Source organism: Drosophila virilis, unplaced genomic scaffold (assembly GCF_030788295.1).
Source record: "Drosophila virilis strain 15010-1051.87 unplaced genomic scaffold, Dvir_AGI_RSII-ME tig00001170, whole genome shotgun sequence".
Lineage (NCBI taxonomy): Eukaryota > Metazoa > Arthropoda > Insecta > Diptera > Drosophilidae > Drosophila > Drosophila virilis.
The window spans coordinates 825167-832585 of NW_027212828.1; positions in this window are offsets into that span (position 1 = coordinate 825167).

Here is a 7419-nt window from a genome sequence, read left to right on the forward strand (position 1 = left end):
AGAATATCAGATGACAATCTTAGTGCAAGGTAATAACCAAACATCAAAAGAATTCTACCAGGTCGTTTACAACCACTTGTCGCTGATATTAAATAAAGTAGGCTGCATGGAATTAAATAGGGAGTCCGAAACCCTTTTGACAAAAAAATACCGTGATAAAGCCTAAGACACCTTCATTAGTGGTTGGAAGGGAGATTTACCACGTATTCCTGGAATAAAGGAGCCAGCAGATCTACCTTCAGCCCTTCACTATTGCTTAAAACTGGAGAATCAAAGCTATCGCACTAACATGGCCTTGAATAGAAATCAACAGACAACAGAAATCCAAATAGATATGTACCACCACCAAAACTGCCACCCCGAACAGCTCAGACTTCTTTCAGACTTTTAGGCCACCATTATCAGCATTAGCTTCAGGCCCCAACTCCCGATCCAAACACCTTGGCCAACCAATACAAACCATGGACCACCGACTTACAACAATAATGGACAACCACAATAGGTATACGTACCCAATAGACCTTCTGCACTAAAACCCCAACCCCGTCCTGAACCTGGACGTGGACCAAAGCATCCGCACGAGGATGATAAAATACATGAACAGACCCAATAGGGTCTCCACCACCAACAAACGCCACGGAAAAAAAACAAAGATATTTCAACATACAAACAGGAGGGTAACAGACCGAGATAGAAAACACAGACAACTATGTGACTATGGAGGAATACGTACAATCAATGCTAAATTACGAACAGCAGACTGAATACGAACAGCCATTAAACGAATACGCCCAACAAATTGAAGAAACAGATGACGGACAAAATACCCAATACGAACACTCAGACATTAATTTTTTAGGGTAAAGAGCTCCTCTCTTCCTTACATAGAATGTAAGATGAGGAGCGGAAAATTACTCAAAATACTAATAGATACAGGATCAAACTGAAATTACGTCCAACCGAAATTCGTGTCCGAACCTATTCCAAACGAAAAACCCTTCGAAGCCGTCACAGTCGGCGGAAGCATTAAAATTACACACCACAAGTTCGCTAATATTTTTAATAGAAACGATATAAAAATAAAATTCTTTCTCTTAACCACCCCAAAATCAAATGGAATGGGACTATAGACCCAGATCAATACGAACAAATAAGAGGTTCTAGTTGGTAGCTCCCGACTAGGGGATACCCTGAACCCTCTTCTTTCAACATCAAATTCTATTTTAGAAGCTATATGTCAAGTTTGGTGACTCTAGCTCATATTATTTACCAAAATTGTCCAAAAAACAGGATCTCGATATCGATTTTTATCGATTGCTTGGAAACTGACTAAGTTATCGATTATCGGAAATAAACTCGATCTGCGCGGGAAATAGGAGCACCAGGAGAACAGACAGACCGACACGGCTAGATCAAAGACAATATAAACACTGAGATGAGTAACGCCCATACATTTGAATGCGACGCAAAATTTCTAGCCTGGCCTTTCATCTGGCCTTTGAGGCTTTGTACGGCATGTCTCCGACTTGTTGTTCGTTCTCCAAAGACCAGACGAACGAATGCCGAAGTCGCGGCTTGCTGATGCTGACACGAGCTACGAAGTTAGTCGCCAGCCTGCCTTCAGCAAAGCTGGGCGATGCTGCTTTGCGTCGCTTCGTTGTCGAAGTACATTGAGCGAAAAAGTTTAGAACTTACGATCGACGCAAAGTGCTTGTGCTTTATCCATGAAATGCATGCTTTATTTAAATGATATATTACCCCAGATATTAACGATAAATTTTACAGGAAAATTTAATAACTTATATTATTTTTACACAAGGCGCTTCTTGCGCAATAACTATGTTAAGAAAATAGATTGATTACACTTTTCTTTTTGTACAGTGAATGCTCGAGAAAAGTTCTTGTCTCAGCCAATAGCGTGCGTGCACCTTTCGTTGTATGGGTGAATTATACATGCATAAGAAAGATATATGAATGCATTTTGTGTACTGAGGTTGGCTCCGCAGAAAATATGTATTTCTAAGTCGATGCAGATATTTACATAATTTCTCTAAATTAAATTAATATTATTTTTATTTTCCAATTAAGAAAATACAATTACATTTCAATTTTACTCTAAGGTCATATTTGGTTATGACCCCATTATAATTATAATGGCCTCCTCGCGGTGTTCCCTGGGTACTTTGTTCTTTATAATTCGAACAAAAAGTGATAAAATAAAAAAAAAAATTAATTACATGTATTTTTGAAAACAACAAATTTGCACTTTTATTTCCTTAATTTATTTTGTATTACTTAAAAAAAAAATTTTTGTACGGAGCCAACCTAAGTACATTAAATGCATTCATATATCAACAGAAATTGTGGGTAAGTCGTGATCTGCGCTAACAAACTAAGAAAATTGTTTCTTTGCCAGCCAGAGACTTTGCCAGACCAGTGGATAACAACACATTCAAATATGCTGTTATGTATGTATATTCACACGCATACAAACATAATTGCTTGCACGGCCGTCATGGAGCCGAAGCTGAGAGCAAATTCTATTTACTAGCTTTTTCGTTCTCTCGGCTGTGAGAGCGCAATGCTACAGATTTCGTTTTCGTTCTCAATTTTTAAAAAATCAAGCTGAATAGTAGCATTTTGTTGTATGGCGTTACTTATCTTAGTGTTTATATTGTCTTTGGCTAGATCGACTCGGCTATTGGTGCTGATCAAGAATATATATACTTTATGGGGTCGGAGATGCTTCCTTCTGCCTGTTACATACATTTGGATTTCACAAATACAATATACTCTTATACCCATTTTTAATGGGTTCAGGGTAAAGAAAATACATAAAAATTACAGATAACTATAAACGATAATTTTAATAAAAGCGACATGCCACCTTAAATATTGACGAAATGATAGAATTGACAGATGTATCCATTTTGCATCATGAAACAACTCTGTTTTATATTGTAAAAACTCCAAGTTTAAAAGAAATAAGTAGTATGCCAAAATACTATAATAAAGCCAGTAGTGAAAAACAACAATATTTTAAATTTAGAATTTAACAAACTGTTTCATTGTAATAAAACAATCTATCGCAAAAACAACAATTGTAAAAGATACCATAATGTTAAAATTTGTAACAAATTAAGAATTGTACACTTTAACACTAATAATTGTATACCTAAGTTAGTTAGTTAGTGAAGAGCAAGCGCTTTGTGTCTTTAGCAATGCAGATCATATGCCGGACATCGAGGAAATCGACGATGGACTGATACTAGTGAACGACTTCAACGGCACTATAAGATGGCAAGAAGAGGAGAAACGCGTAAGAGGCACCTACATGATTAAGTTCTGGAACGAAACCTTATTCATCATTAAACAAGAGTTCAGCAACTTAGAGGTCAAAGTCATTATTCCAGGAAATCCAACTATACAAATAACCCCAATAGAAAGCGAAAGAATTGAGATTCTTTCTCTGGAAGCAGCCACACCAGGAAAAAAAATCTTTCGCCGGAAGGGCTCGAACTTGCGACAGACCGCACCACTCGCTATGCCTGTACTCAGCAGCCACACCAATAAATTAATTAATTATGATAAAAAAAAGGAACTAAAATAGCATTACAGAAAAAAGTCGCAATTACCATGCTGTTAGAATGCGAAGCAGACGAGCATAAATGTGTGTGTGTACATGTACACAGAAATTCTTAAAGCTGCTGCCCCATTCAATTGCGCAGTTGAATATAACTTTGGTGTTTCCTTAACCGATCTTTATGAAATTTTATACAGAATATCTTACTGAGCCATAGAATATTTGTGTATTCTGAAAAGGTCAATTGCATTTAAATTAAATTATTAACTTGATTTATAGCTCTGTGGTGGTAGCGGGGAGGTGGCGGGAGGTATAAAATGAAAGATACTTGACATATATACAATATTCTAGAAGCAACATATCATGTTTGGTGACTCTAGCTCTTATTATTTACCAATATTTCCCAAAAAAACAGGATATCGATTTCGATTTTTATCGATTGCTTGGAAACGGAGTAAGTTATCGATTATCTGAAATAAACTCGATCTGCGCGGGAAATGGGAGCACGAGGAGGACAGACAGACGGACATGGCTAGATCGACTCGGCTATTGGTGCTGATCAAGAATATATATACTTTATGGGGTCGGAGATGCTTCCTTCTGCCTGTTACATACATTTTGATTATGCACAAATACAATATACCCTTATACCCATTTTTAATGGGTTCAGGGTATAAAAAGGAACTAAAATAGCATTACAGAAAAATGTCGCAATTACCATGCTGTTAGAATGCGAAGCAGACGCGCATAAATGTGTGTGTGTATGGCTGCTGAGTAGAGGCATAGCAAGTGGTGTGGTCTGTCGCGAGTTCGAGCCCTACCGGGGAAAGAATGTTTTTTGTCCTGGTGTGGCTGTTGAGTAGAGTGTAATGGCGCTTGTTAACAAAAATTAGTTGACTATTTTTTTTCTGTGTGCCCAAAAGTAGGCAATGGAATTTTCGTTAATGCAATTATGACTAACAATTGTTTTGACACTTAATAAGTAGTAGATTTCTTTTAGTTTTAGTCGTATTTTTGTTAATTATTGTAGTTTGCCTACCTACGCAGAAAATGACAACAAAAATAAAATATAAATATAAAATACTATAATATATATAATAATATATATAGTGACATATCCATAGTCGCACCCACCCTTTAACATAACTTAGCACATAAGCATAAGCACAAGTATAAACATTTCTAATATTGTAAACAAAGAGCCTGGTGATAACATCAACATTGGTCAAGATCAAACTGTCCCCCTTTGGTAGACATAAACAATTTACCCTAAATATCACGCCACTGTCAATGTTCCCATCAGAGCACTATCCCACCCATAATTGCTGACGCAGCTCAAACTTCACTCAATTTTGACTCAAACTCTCTCAAAGCTAAGTTTGCTAAGCGACCGCAACAGTTAGATAAATCAGTTCATATTCGGGAAGCACATCTGAATGTACTCAACAAAAGTAGCCGTTAAGTGAAAATAATAAATTGAAATATATTTTTTTATAGTAACTTAACGTGTAAAACTTAATTGGCGCAGCCGGTAGGATACGTCGGGAAAAAGTAAAGATCGCTAAAGGATAATTAATTCCCAGATCTAACGCACAATCGCGACCGAAAGTGTTGTCGGAGTGTAATAAACATTTTCTCGAATACGTATCCGCACAAGAACCTTCGGGTCACTAGTAGCCTAATAACATTGACCCTTTGGGCAATAAAGCTACTACAGGTAATAACGACTGGCTTTGCATATCGTTTGATCCCTGCAATACGTTATCACTGGGTCTTTTTAAGACACTCACATAAAAAAAAAAAGTTTAAACAATAATCCATCACAAACTATAATCTAAAATTAAAGTGCAAAATTAAAGAACAATAAAGTTCAAACCTACAAACTCAAAACTATTTAAAACAAAGAAAATCATCTAACGAAAAAAAGTGTATTACACCAAGATGACCATGGAATTATCAGAACAACACCTCAACCAGGCCCTTTCACAACTAAGACAGGTGCCAAGCTTTGACGGAACAACGGATCATCTAAACGCCTTCATTAAAAGGATCGATTACATCCTACACCTTTATCCAACCCGAGATGTTACACAACACAGCATCTTATACGGAGCCATCGAATTGCAAATCACAGGAGATGCTCAGAGAATTTCACAAAGGACAGCAGCCAACACTTGGCAGGAGCTGAGAAACGCATTGATTGAAGAGTATAAAGTGCAAACACCATTTGAAGAACTCCTTCGACGCTTATACAACACGAATTACCAAGGAAACGTCCGTAAGTTCATCGAGGATCTCGAAAATAAATCTTTTGTTATATTAGATAACTTAGCATTAGAAAAAATACCTAGCAATACGACACTTTATACAAATGCTATGAATAACACAATCAAAGATGTTATTACAAAAAAATTACCAGATAGGCTTTTCATGATGTTAGCCAGATACAACATTACGTCGACACAATAACTAAAGCAAGTAGCTCAAAGAGAGGGATTATATGAAAATAGCGTTACTGGAAAACCTATAAATAATAATGTTCAGGGAAATCAAAATAACAATCGTAGGAACATGGGAAATTATCAGCAAAATACTAACCCAACCACTAGTTCACGTGATAATTCCAACACGAATCAGAGTTATCAAAATAGACAGTACAATAAGTCCGAAGACAATCAGAAAGCTCACCACGAGCTCCAACAGAAATTAAGTCAAGGTAGATCTCAAAATCCTTTAAACTATCAAAATCAGTCCCATTCACGCTTGAATGCGCCAAACCCTCCGACTAAACGTCAAAGAGATAGTAACAGTGGGCAGATGAAAATGGATACATCCGAAAATTTTCATCAGCAAGCCTCGGAACAAACAGAAGAAATCCATTCATAAAATTGATTATGAATGACGAAGTTCTAAAATGTGTCATTGACACAGGTTCAACCATAAATCTAATGAAAACAAACCGCTTAAACTTTCCAGTTTACAACGAAACATTAAAGGTTCACACCATAAATGGTGTTATTGAATTAAAACAAAGTATACGATTAGGAGCAAGCAAAATTTGTCCGAGCAAACAAAAATTCTATATTCACGACTTCTCAGAGCATTATGATGTTCTGATTGGGAGAGAATACCCTGAAGCATGTCAGCAAAAATAGACTATGCACAAGGATCCGTAACCTTAGGAGAATTTAACTTTTGTTTTAGATATAATGACGAAGAGGTCGAAGAGGACATGACCGCACAAGAGTGCCTTGATCCACCCTCAACAGAGGACAGACCATTTAACTTCGCTATTAATAATGAATTAATAGAAAACAATGAGTTTCGGCTAGAGCACCTAAACTCAGAAGAAAAAGAAAAAATTAAAAAAGTTGTACATGAATTTCGTGATATCCAGTACCATGAAGGTGACAATTTGACTTTCACTAGTACAATTAAACACAAAATTCTAACAAAACATGAGGACCCAATTTACAAGCGTCCATACACATATCCTCAAATATACGATGAGGAAGTAAATAAACAAATAAGCGATATGATAAAATAAAATATCATACGTAAATCCAAATCCCCTTACTGCTCACCAGTAATAATCGTTCCAAAAAACGATGCATCTGGAAAGCAAAAGTTCCGGTTAGTCATAGATTACCGCAATCTCAATGAATTAACTTTTAATGATAAATACCTTATCCCGATCATAAATGAAATATTAGACAAACTTGGAAAAAGTCAATATTTCACAACCATTGATCTAGCCAAAGGCTTCCACCCAATCCAAATGGATCCTTGTTCAATACCCAAGACCGCATTTTCGACTAAACATGGCCATTAGGAGT